Source organism: Hyaena hyaena, unplaced genomic scaffold (genome assembly GCF_003009895.1).
Source record: "Hyaena hyaena isolate Hyena2069 unplaced genomic scaffold, ASM300989v1 scaffold_267, whole genome shotgun sequence".
NCBI classification, from domain to species: domain Eukaryota; kingdom Metazoa; phylum Chordata; class Mammalia; order Carnivora; family Hyaenidae; genus Hyaena; species Hyaena hyaena.
Window position 1 is genome coordinate 620,559 of NW_024080903.1, and position 13,100 is coordinate 633,658.

Below are 13,100 nucleotides of genomic sequence, written 5' to 3' on the forward strand. Positions count from 1 at the left end.
GCGGGGCGGGTGCAGGGGTGGGGGGTGGGGGGGACAGCACACTCCGTCGTCCTGCAGGTGCGGGGCGGGTGCAGGGGTGGGGGGTGGGGGGGACAGCACACTCCGTCGTCCTGCAGGTGCGGGGCAGGTGCAGACCACATCCGATGCTCTGCTCCGTGGAGGTGGGGCTCCCAGTCAGGGGACGGACTTGGGTCCCAGGCCCCCCCCCCAGTTCCTGCTCGTGGGAGAAGCCACAGGTCACGCCTCCAGGAAAGGGTGGCCTGCACACGACCGCTCCCCCGGCGCAGTGAGGACCCCTCTGGGGGGGTGGCCACAAGAGCTTGGGCTCGATGTCACCGTCTGTGCTGCGGGGACCATTTCTTCTAGAAGGATCGAGGGCAGGTGTGCGCCCCGTGCAGGGCCGGCCTCGAAGAGGAGCTGGGCGGTTCCCCAGACCCTGCTTCCTATCGGGCTCCAGGGGCCCCTGGGATGGCCATGCCTTCCATGGGACCTGTGCACCCGTGTGGCCCCCGCCCGTCAGCCCTGCCCTGGCTTCACTGTGAGTGTGCGAAGGGGGCTCTGCACACGGTGGTAGCAAAGGAAACCATTTCAAGAGATTTAAACTTCTGTTTCATTTTGCTTAAAATAGAACAACGCTGAGGAAGGCTTCGTTTCCAGAGCAGCTCGACTGTGAGGTCCCCAGGGTCCCGTCCATGCAGCTGGGTCCCCGCACACCTGGACCAGCCGTCAGAGCCACCTCGTCCGGGGCCCTTGTTGTTGCCCGCGTTTGGCTCTCCTCTTTCCCGTAAGACTCGCACGCCCAATCCCAGCAATTGGTTCATGTCGTGTTTTTCTCCCATCAGCCCACGTTTCCGACCAGAACAAGGCCTCACGTTTGGTTCTAGTTGGAAAGGAGGCGGCATTTCAGCCACGCGTTCCGTGGACAAGCTGGGCTGCGTTACCCGGAGAGGCGGCTTCCACAGGCCACTTATCCTCCGTCCTCGCTGGGAACTGGGCTGTGAGTGAGGGGGATCTTGTCCCTTGTTTGCTCTGAACTCACAGGTGGCCGCACCTGTGTGTCCGCGCCCTGGCCCCGAGCCACACTGCGCGCCTCCTACACACGGCCCTGGACCGGCTCTCCCACGAATAACCACCTGTAGACAGGTCTCTATCCAGGGCCCTTGTCTGTGGTTACAGTGCATGATCTTCGAGAACGCCCTAATTTCCATCATTCTCTAAGCCGTCATCACGGCTGAGACAGGCTTATCCCTCTGAACAGATGAGATTAGTCGATCATGTTAAAGTCAAAAGGGGGATTATAATGCTTGTAATACACTGAGTCAAATTAAATGAGTTTTGTTTGTACATCAGAAGATCGTGTTGCTGAGGCTGGAGTATCTTCCACTGGGTATAATAAATTGCCAATAAAACATAAGTGTGTACGAAAAGACCCTCAAGCAGAGAGTATGAACAAAGTAAAGATGGTTGTTTTATCTTTATCTTGTTCTTGTCTGTTCAGCCTAGTAAATGGGAGTCTTAATTCCACTGGTGCCACTCAATTTTAATATCCAGCAGGGACAGAAGCACGAGAGGGCTCTGAATGGGGGGTCCCAGCCTCTGCCGAGCGTCGCCCCAGACTCGCCACCCGGTGGGATCATCAAGAGGCCATCCAGGAGCGTCTGGGGGCTCCTGGGCCCACGTGAATAGATGACCCCTGGGACCCCATGTGCCCACCGAGCCCCCTCTGTTTCTAGACGCCACGTCCCATATTACTTGAAGCTGGGAAACTGAGGGCCTATCTTTAGAAATTCTATGAAGAATTCTCCCAGGAAACCAGAAAGCCCAGGAGGCGCGGAGACAGACACAGACACCAGATGCCTCCTGGGCCCGTTGCTGGACTGTTACTCCGGACACCTGTTAGCACTGGCAGAAGTAACCGAATTTGTAAAAGTTCACCTGCGGGTATGTTCTGTGTCTGTGCCCTCTCCCGTGTGGGCAGGCGGGGGTCTCCCTGCACACACGAGGCCCACGCGAACTCCTCAGCTGGGGCCGCCGCCCTGCATGGTTCAGGCGGGGTGAAGCCTGCATGCGGTTCCCCGACACCTCCCCCCGGCCGGATCCGGACGAGCTGCCGCCTCGGATGGCTATGTGAATCCCGCACCACTGCCTTCCATTTGAGTTAAGACCCTTCTAAAAATAATGTGGTCTTTCCTCCTGGGGAAGACGAGTTCTGTGTGCAAGTTGTGCAGAATCATCCTTCTCACGTTTCAAAACCCTGCTGTGCAACGAAAGGAGGTGGCGGTTGTGGGGAAAGCATGGAAATACGAGACTGAATTAGGACCTCTGGCTCCCGGGGACGGCAGAAAGCTGTCAGGAGAATCTTCCCACCCGGAAAACAAGAGCAAGTGGAGGAGATAATACTCAAATCCACAGCTTTGGGTTTGAGTCCACTGGACAGCTAACATCGTGAGGCAGTCCCCCAACTCAGGATCAAAGGGACAACAGGTGTGTAAGGGAAGACGGAACACGATCACTGTCGCACCTGGGAAGACGGTGCCAGACACGAGTAAGAAGTAAATTTCTGACTGAGCAGCTCAGGGCAGAGCGTTGGCTGGTGAGAGGAACCAAGAGACTGAGGAACGGCCTCCATTCACAGCCCCTTCTGTGCACATCACCGCCCACTCACAGAGGCGGCGGGAAAGGCGTGAGTCCCCCGGAAGCATCTCTGGACCACTTGTGCAAGAGGGAACCCCATCCAGCCTGGGAAAGACGCACGGTGCTGCCTGGATACCGCCGCCCGTCTCTTCTGTGCATCACAGCTTTCAACTGCTGGGGACGCGTCCGACACCCTGACTCTCGGGGAACGGGCAAGGCTCCCTGCAGCTTGGTCAGGAGAAATACAAAAGTCCTCCCTTTTTTATAGCAAAAATAGTAGCAATAAAAAGTAGGTATCTCTATCGTATGTAAAGGTAAAATATATGAAAAAAACAGCACAAAGGGCTGACAGGGGGAGTCACATGTAGTGTGGTAATGCCCATGCCTACGTAGAAGCTAGATTCTGAGTACTTAAAAATGCTTAGTGTAAGCGCTAGAGCAAATAATAAAAGCATTATAAAATGAGTTATACATAATAAACCAGTAACGAAGATAAAATGGAATAATAACAAATACTCAGTCCAAATGAAAACAGAATAAAGAAAAAACGGAAACAAAAAAGAGATGAACCAAATAGAAACAGCTAGCAAGCTGACAAACTGTATCTAACCAAATCAGGAATTACATTAACTTAAGGCAGATTAGATATTTCAACTAATAGAACATATCATATTGGCAAGGGGACCCCTCGACCCACAGGGACGATTTGCCAGATCCGCTGTTGACCTTAGCCTTCTGGTTTCAGATGAGAAAAAATGTTTCCCGGCAAGATTCTGTTTCCCTGAATAAAATAGACATCTTTCTAAAAGAAAAGAATAAGAATATATCATAATGGGAAAAAAGCAAAAGGCATTATATGCTGTTTACAAGAAATCCACTGTAACTATGAAGACAAACATAGGTTAAAAATAAAAGGGTGGGATTAATCAAAGGAAAGACGGAGTACCTATGTTAATATCAGATAAAGTTGATTTCAGTATAAGGCTCTTACCAGAGATAAAGAAGGATACTGATGAAGGGGTCAATGCTCTAAGACAAACATAAGAATCCTAAAGGTTTATAAAAATTAAATTAGAGCTTTAAAATACTCAAATAAAAACTAGTAGAACTGTAAGGAGAAACTAATAAACCTACAATTATGACTGGGCACCTGGACACCCCTCTCTCAGCAACTGATGGAGCCTCGATAGAGAAGCGTAACTGGCCACCGACAACATGGAAGAGCTGAGCAACATCATGGCCAGTAGGACTTATAGACACTTTCAGAACACCCCACCCAAAACAGCAGAATTCGTATTCAGCTCATGTGCACACACTCACCGCAGTAGACCATAGTCTGGGCCAACAAACAAGTCCTAATAAATGTAGAAGGATGTAAATCATACAAAGTATGTGTTTTGAGCACAATGTAATTAAATTATGAATCAGTAACATACTGACTTCTGAAAAGTGCTAGAATGTTTGAAAATTAAATAACACACTTCTAATAGCCCACAAGTCAAAGAGTAAGTCAGAAGAAAAATTAGAAAGTACCGTGATCTAAATGAAAATTAAAGCATAGCACATCAAATTTATGGGATGTCGCTAAAGAATCTCTTAAGAGAAACTGACAGCAATGTCCACATATTAGTAGCATAAATTCCTCAGGCCAATAACCTCAGCCTCCACTTTAAGGAATTAGAAAAAGAGAAAAAGCAAAATATGAGGTCAGCAGAATAATGGAAATAATAAAAATCATTGTGAAAATGCTAAAGTAGAGAAAAACAGGGAAACAGTAAAGAAAACCAAAGGGGCTAAAACTGGTTCTTTGAGAAGATCACTAAAATTGTTAAAATTCAAGACCGATTTATTGAGGAAAACGACAAAGACACAAATTACCAGAATCATCATAATAGAGGTGACATCACTACAGATTCTACAGATATCAGACAAAGAAGGAGATGTTGTGAATAACTGTATACCAAAGAACTCAACAACTTGGATCTGAAGGATAACTTTTTTGAAGGGCACATATATCATGCAAGAAAAAAACAAAAAAAGGAATGAGTAATCTGAATATCTATTAACAAAATTGAACTAGAGTTTGCAATCTTCTCACAAAAAATTCCAGGTCCAGATGGCTACACTGATGAGTTCTATCAAATATTTAAGGGACAAATAATGAGAAGTCATAGACAAACTCTTCCAGAAAACTGAAGAGAAAGGAGTAGTTTTGTTCCCTTCTATGAGGCCAGCATTACCCAATACCAAAACCAGACAAAGACATTACAAGAAAACTATAGACCGATATTCCTCACGAATACAGTTGTAAGTATTCTAAATAAAATTTAGCAAACTCATCCCCAGACTTGTGGGGATGAGCACTGGGTGTTACATGGAAACCAACTTGACAATAAACAGTTAAAAAACATTTTAGCAAACTGAGTCCAATAATATCTAAAAATAGGTTATATGGCCTGACTGATTAGGGATAAAAATTTAGTTCAACTTTCAAAAAACAATCAGTGTAATTCACCATATTAGCCTATTTAAAAGAAAAACATAGGGTCTTCTCAATAGAAGCAGAGATGTGTTAATTCATGTTGGATTGGCCAAGCTGGAGTAGAAAGAACGGAGTTTTTTTAACCTGACAGAAGGCATCTTTGAACAGCCTACTGCTAACACCACACTCCGTGGTGGAAGACTGTTCATCCGTGCAGCATAGACCTGACCCCGCAGCGACTAGATTTACAGCTACATCATTGTGCATCTGCCTTTGTGGGGCGGCACATATCAACCAGACAACTTTTGCTGAGAGATGATCAATGCGTGACAGTACCAGGCCTACTATGCGAGGTCTCACTGGTTTATTTTTTTAAACTGTACCCATCAGGACCATTGCACATCAAAACTCTGTTAAAGGAAGCACGATTTGCCTGAAGAATAGGAAAGCTTACATCAGCCACGTCACTGCCAAATTGAACAAGAAACATCCTGAAACAGATTCTGAGAGTCCCTGCTGAGTGGGGAGGCCACAGGCTAAGTGAACAGCTACAGGGCATCTCACAACAGCGGATGGCCTCGGGCTTTTGTGCAAGGCAGACAGCCATACTCGCTCTGAGACTCAACGTTCTTAATTATAATGTTTTTTTTTCCAAAAAAAAAAGTCCTTGGGGGTTCACGAGGATATATATGGAATTCTCAGCAAATAAGGCCAAGTAGATACCCTGATACTGCAGTTAAATATCATCTAGTTTTTCTTATGCGTGGATGTGTTATACACATAAGCTCCATTTAAGGACTGAAATATGTAAATCAATACATTGGGACCGATCTTTTACTTTACAAAACTGACTTTTATAAGCAGTTTTGAGTATTAAGAATTAAGTCACAATTGATTTCCCAACATACTCGAATCACATCAAAAGAGTTCCTACACTTGAGAGGATGTTGAAAAGAGAATAGTTCATCATCAATCAGCAAATTTTCTTTATAGGCTAAGGTGTGTTAACATGTGCAAACACGGAGCTCAAAGCGGGAGCGAGAGAGTGCTATCCTGGGAACAGGATCCGCACGAATCAGCAGTGCCACCCGGGGAGCAACATTCTCAGCAGTCTCCCCAACCGAGTCCTGTCCCAGCTCCCCGGATGCTCAAACAACGGTGGTCGCCGGGTATCGGCTCCGTGGCGCAGGCCGTGTGGGGGCTGAGGGCACTCGCTCTGCACGCTCTGGGGCGTGGGGGACGCTGGGCGGGTTCAGAGTTGGGAAAGCCACCACTTTCAGGCGCAGCTCCATGCACCCCTTCCACGGGCAGCGGGATAAGCGTGTGTTCCCGGGTGGGTGAAATTAATCATTTCCAGTACATATTTTGGTAAACTGTAAGAAATTTCTAATTTAAATTTTTTTAAATTTTTTTGTATGTCTTTATTTTGAAATACAGAGACAGAGAGCAAGCAGGGGACGGGCAGAGAGAGAGGGAGACACAGAATCCAAAACAGGCTCCAGGCTCTGAGCTAGCTGTCAGCACAGAGCCCGACACGGGGCTCGAACCCACAAACCGTGAGATCATGACCTGAGCCAAAGTTCGATGCTTAACCGACTGAGCCACCCAGGTGCCCTAAAATTTTTTTAATATAATCTTTGTTCCAGACTAACGTTGGTTTAGTGTGGACTAGCTCATTGATTTATATTGTGAAACTGACTCTGAATATGGTGTTTCTTTGGCTTCCAAAAGCCTTTTGCTGTTGGCGTGGTACATCTAGATGTGTGTGTGTGCCAAGTATACATATGCACCATGTATACCATGGAAAGTATTCAACAATAAAAAAAAAAGGAAGCCCTGCCCGGGGGTGGGCCGGCCGGGGCAGCTGAGCTATCCAGCATCGTCCTAGTGCAACATAAGGTGTGTGTGTGCGTGTGTGCACCCGTGCATGCTGGGTGGGGAGGGGCTAGTGGAGGAGCAGCTAGAATGACAGGCAATATGTCATGTGACAAAGACTCTGGTGGATTAAGCTACTTGGGATTTTTTTTTCATTAAAACACTGAACACTTTGAAGAACTGGGAGCCAGGTAGGTGTTTCGAGAGGGAGGAGAATGGCGATATTCAGCAGCCCACCGGGGTCAAGGCCTGGGCAGGACATAGACACCCATGTGACCTCAGGCGGGCCACTTGCGGCATTTGCACCTTGGTTTCCTCTTGTCCAGCCTGGGGACGTGGATGGCGCTCACCTCGCAGAGCGCCCAGCACTTGGGGTGGTGGCTGTGAGAGCTGGGTGCGGACCGGCCGCCATCAGGGTCGTGCTGTTAGGGGGGACCTGGCAACGCAGACAGGGGAGGGTGGAGAAGGGCCGCGGGGGAGGCAGGAGGGGTGTGGCAGACACTGAGCCAGACACCGAGGGCCAGAAGCAGAACGGGCCCCGAGAAAACGTTCAGGAACCCTGTGAAGGTAGGAATCGCAGCGCCTGATGCCGACTGGATCCGGGAGGCACAGGGAAGGGCCGGGACCCCTTCCGAATCCAAGCCTCCATGGAAGCGGGGAGACCAGGGGAAGCCAGGTCTCAGGTCCCCCAGAGCTTCTGGTGACACAGAAGGTGTGACCCCGGAGCAAGCGTGCAAATAGAAGTTTGCAAACCCTCAAATCCTAGTTTTGGATCCAAGTGTCCCCGTAGCTCCCACGGCCCCTGCAGGTCTGGGGAGAGAAGGCCTAAGCTCCACACACCTGCACGCCTGCCCCGACGGTGCCCGGAGCGGGGCCGGGGGGCTGGGGTAAAGCTTTGTGAGGACGGAGTCTGTCTGCGTGCTCTCTGTGCACTTGGCTGTGCTCAAAGGAGTTGGTTTGGTTTTACAGACAGAATAAAGGAAGCCACAAGTCCCCAAATGTGCCCAGAAATTCCAAGACCAGCTGGACTAATTTACCTCCAGCCAAAATGTTTAGGGGGTGAAGGCAAATCTCAAAGCCGTGTCAGCATCGACCATTAGGAAAACCTGCTACCAGCTCTGTTTGTACGAGACAAAGAAAACGTGGACACGAAGCTGGCTGAGTCCACCCCACAGTTTGACGGGAACCTCCGGAAGCCCCAGCATGACAGGCCCCCAGGCCTCATTCCAACAGAGAACAGGAAGGATTGCCATTCCCCAAGGGTGTGCGCGCCAAGGGCGGCCCCTTCCGGGGAAGTGTCGCCCCTCTTGTTGGCAATCCGTCACCCGGCTGCTGCTGGGGCGCTCGTGGGGATGAAGCCTTATGCTCACACGCTCACCCGCTAAGTAACTTGTCCAGGGAGACTCGGGGTGGGGGGAGCGCTGGCGGAGTCACAGCAAAGCCCTGTCCCCGGGGCTTTGATGGAAGCTCCGCGCGCTGAGCCAGAACCCTCCCCTGCATGAGTTCCTGGATTAAGAATTGATGGTGAGGAACAGCGTTAGGACCAAATAACGCCATGCCAGACGCATGCTCTAAATGCCTTTTCTCTAAGCGTCCGAATAACCCTAAAAATAGAAAGTATTTGTTAAGAATCGTCTCCTTACTGTTGCTTGAATTCATTTCTGACTTGCAGCCGAGGAATTAAATTTTCCTGTAGAGAATGGGATCCCCACCAATGAGCACAGCCCTGTTTACGCGAGTCCTGGTGCAGAGAGGAGACGCAGACAGTGGTCAGAGCGCCTCTGCTCACGACAGCAGCTCAGGAGTCTCGGCGTCCGTGTGTTCGGGACACAGCCCCGTGGCGGGGAGCCCGAGGTGTAAATACACACGCCCTGCGGAGAGGCCACATGCAGTCAAGGCACAGAGGTGCCACAGCCTGCCACTGGCGTCACGGGGACGCAGCCAGGCTCTGCGTTCGTTAATCAGTACCTTCCCGGATCCTTTCATCTCCCATGCATCTGACGGTGCTGAGTACCTCCGATAGACACTGGGCATGCAGACGGCCCGGCCACCCCCACTTGTTTTCCGCACCTAGACCCGAACATCACACAGGGGGCTCGGAACGTAACAGTTCCCAGGCCGCGGGGCGGGCGTGGCGGCGGCCACGGAGGTCGGGACCCCGGCCGCGCCTCACCTCCGTCTTCCCGCTCCTGCGCTGCCCCCTTGCTCGTTCCAAAGAACAGTTCTTGGTGGTCGTCTCTTCAAGTCCCGACCACCAGAAAAGTCCCCCGCTCTCGCTTCTCAAGGGTGGGGGAGTGTCAAGAGCTAAGAAATCGTCTCCGCGGGAGGGAAGCAGCGTTAAATGCGGGCGGCAGTGGTCACTGTGGGGTAAACGGTTTTCCTTCCAACAGGCGTGTCTGAGCGTGTCCTGCGTGAATCCTGCGGAATGAAGGGCGCACAAAAGTTACTGCGACTGTGGGCTGTGACCGCTCGCTTTTAAAATCTGTCCCATATATTCTGTGGAGAGCACATTCTCCTAGATGTTCCGTATCTTGATGTGAAAAACACGTTTTGTAACAAATGCAAAAAAATTACAGATTGTCACAATGAAAATGCAGCCCAGTTCACCAAAAGCAGACTTCTGCGTGTCTGCATTTACAACATCGGCCTGTCCTTCTCCGGGGCGCTTTGGTCTCTGGTGACACGGAGCCAGGCCCGTCCGGACCAGCCACGCCAGCCGGGGGACACCGCACGTCTGGGCCCCTCTTCCTGCCTCATCAACGGCCTCTGAACCTCCTTTTTTCGTCTGCAGGGACCTCTAATAAAACACAAGAAGTCAAACGTGTTTCTGTCGTTTGCTAAATAAATTCACAAGGGCAGGCAGACAGGCGCAGAGAGCAGAGCTGTGCACACACACGCGCGCACACACACGCACACACGCACAGGTGAGAGCAGAGCTGTGCACACGCACACGCACACGCACACACGGCTGAGAGCAGAGCTGTGCACACACACACACACACGCACACGCATGCACGGCTGAGAGCAGAGCTGTGCACACACTCACACGCACGCCCACACGCATGCACACACAGGTCTGAGAGCAGAGCTGTGCACGCACACGTGCACACACACATGCACGCACACACGCAAGCTCACACACATGCGCGCACACACACACCCACAAACACGCACGGCTGCCCGCCGCCTGGCCCCCAGCAGCGTCCAGAGCTGCTGCTGCACCTGCCGTGGCACGGCCACCCGTCTGGACTCAGTCCTGCACTCCAGCTGCGGTCTGCTGACGGCCTTCGCCACCGCCGCAGCGCGGCTCGCACGCTCTCTGCCCTTGCCCGTGTGGCCGGGGGGCCTCACCTGGCCTTCCTGACGCTCCTTTGAAAGGGCCCCTGTGCGGCGGGGAATTGGATCGTTAATAAAAGGGCCTGAGCCGCTCTTCCGGGAACGCTGAGCCTGAGTTGAAAGCTTTCCCGGCTTCAGCCCCGCCATCCGCAAGGCCTGTGCGGCACGGGATGGCCAGCCCGCCGTCCCAGAGCACGCATCGGTTTCAGGGTGACCTGGGCACAGCAGTGGCCCCGGGGCGGTGCTGCAGGGCAGGGGCCGGGAGGGCGGCGCTGCGTTCCCTGCTGACAAACGGTCTTCAGACATTTCTCCGCAGACGCTCCCCCAGGAGGCTTCACGCACCTGCACCGTCACCCGAGGAGCTCGGCTCGGGGATTTATTTCAGTTTAAAACCGGAGAAGCTGCTCTGTAAGACCCCTGTCCGCCTCCCCGAAGCTGACCGAGTCCCCGAACGGTTTCTGAAAAGGAGGGAGTATCGGAATCTGGTCATTTCAACCCGGTTTCGCTTTGGGGCCCTCCAGGGCTAGGCCAGGGCGTTCGGGCAGGAAAATGCTTCCTGCAACCGCCCTTTCTTCTCTGGCTGCTGCTTCCCCGGCGCTTCACGTGGCCTGAGCTGCTTTCGGTCACTTTCCTACTCTTACTCTAAGGATCTGTGCTTTCTCTCCAAAGAAAAGTGAATGCGTGGGAGCCCGAGCGGCCTCTCCTCCCCGTTCAGCCCGGCGGAGAGAGCGGGGCCCCCCGGGGCTGGACCCACACACCTCTGCCCCGCGGGCCGGCACTGCCTCCCTTTCACAGACACATTTGTGAGGTGATTAACTTCAGGAACTCACGCTGCTCAAAGTGACTGAAACGGTGAATGTTTTGACCATTTTGATGTAGAAATCAAGGAAAACAGTCATCAAAATCAGGGACAGAGCTCGGAAACCCCTGGCAGCCTTGCGAGGGGCCATAAAGATGCAGAAAGCTATAAAAGCAGGTGATTTACGGGAAGGCAAGTGTTTGAGCACAGCTGGTATTTTAAAATCTGACATTATTTTCAGTATTTATTTTAAATCTCAATGCTTACATTGATTTAAGAAGGTCAAAGAATATGCTCCTTTTTTTCTCCTCTTACAGAGAGATTTCGGATGATCCTAAAATATATTTTTAAAAAGGAAGCAACGATTGTCTTTGGTTGACTTTAAACGGGGAAGAAAGTCACCTGCTCCATCCGCAGAATGGCTGAGGATGCATTTCCTCCAGAAAGTGCAAAGAGGCCGAGATGGTGCGGGCGGCCGCACTGCCTCTCTGCTGCGGCGCTGACCCCACAGCCCCGGGAACCCCCCCCCGTGGCCCCCACCCCCCAGCCGTGTGGGCTCCGAGGTCCAGACCCGCGCCCACACTGTCCGCAGACTGAGGGGCGCGTCCCTGCCGTGTGTCAAAACAATCCTGAAATCCATTTTCCCCTAATAAAGTATAGTTGTGTCCTCCAGACGAATGCGTGAATAAGATGTCATACTCTGTTTCGGTTCCGGTTTGCGCCCGACTGATGTCCTGCGGCAGCAGGAAAATTGCCTTATTGAAGCATATTGCGGGCGGTGGTGACGGGGCCACACTTGCACTGGTACCACACACGTGACATATTGAGAGACCTTTGAGTAAGACTATGAATATCAAGTGATTGGGAAGATTATACAGGCTCTGGGCTTTTCTTGGGGCCTAAAAGGTTGTGGTTCTGGATGAGCGTCTTTCACATCGATGTAATTATGTCATAAAAACACGTCACCAGGTAGTTTACTTTGCAGCCTTTCCACGAGGCCCACGGTCCACGTGGGACGGGCTGGGTGACGGCCAAGGGTGCTGTGGAGACCACGCCTGGACCTCCTGACCTACTCGGGCGCCCGGGGACACCGACTCTGCTGTGCCGGCCGCTGGGGTCCCACATCCGGGATGAGTGGGTGCTGCCCCGGGGACCCGACGGTGCTGCGGGAGGGGACCTCGCTTCTCACTGCCAGCCCTGGTGCCCCGGCCTGCAACCCGCAGAGGCCCGGCCGGTGGCCCCCAGGTGCCTTTGCAGGTGGCCGCGGTAGCCTCCTGTTCAGGTCACAACGCCGTGGTTTTCAGCCCGTTTCCAAGTGGGCACAGACCGCATCAGGTTCAAACTTCCACCTCTGAGCGGCAGTCTTTTCTCGTAACCGGAGGCAGAGGGGGCGCCGGGCAGGGCGGGAGACTCGCCTCAGAACGCGGCTCTTGTGTTTTCTTCTAAGTGCAAACCATCCCACAGAAACCCTGAGTCCGTCCGGCTGCGCCACGCACATCGGCGGTTTGCAGGAAAAATGAAAACGTTAGAACAAGGTTGTTTAATGAAAGCAGGGAGCCCAGCGTCTGGGGAGCTACCGCCCACGGAAGCCCCCCCGCCCCCGTGGCCGCGGCCCCGGTGCCCGCACTAACCGATGGCCCCAAACCTTGCAGAGCTGGGACTCATCCACTGAAGAGGCCTTTGGAGCCTCAAATAATAGTCTTGGATTCGCCTCCTTTTGAAGGAGATTGTCAGTTTCTTTCTCTTTTTCTTTCATTTCTCTCTCTCTTTCATTCACCTATTTTTGGCTCATCGTTTCCTTTTCCATTATGTGCCAGTCTCAGCTCTTGGGCTGCCTTCTCCCCTGCGGTAGCCGGTGCAAAGAGCAGGGGAGGGGGTGGCGGGGCTCGGGGCGAGAGAGAGCCCGAGGGATCGCAGGTTTGGAAAACCTGAAATACATGGTCTGCCGCGGACTCACTGTGGCGCCCCAGCTTT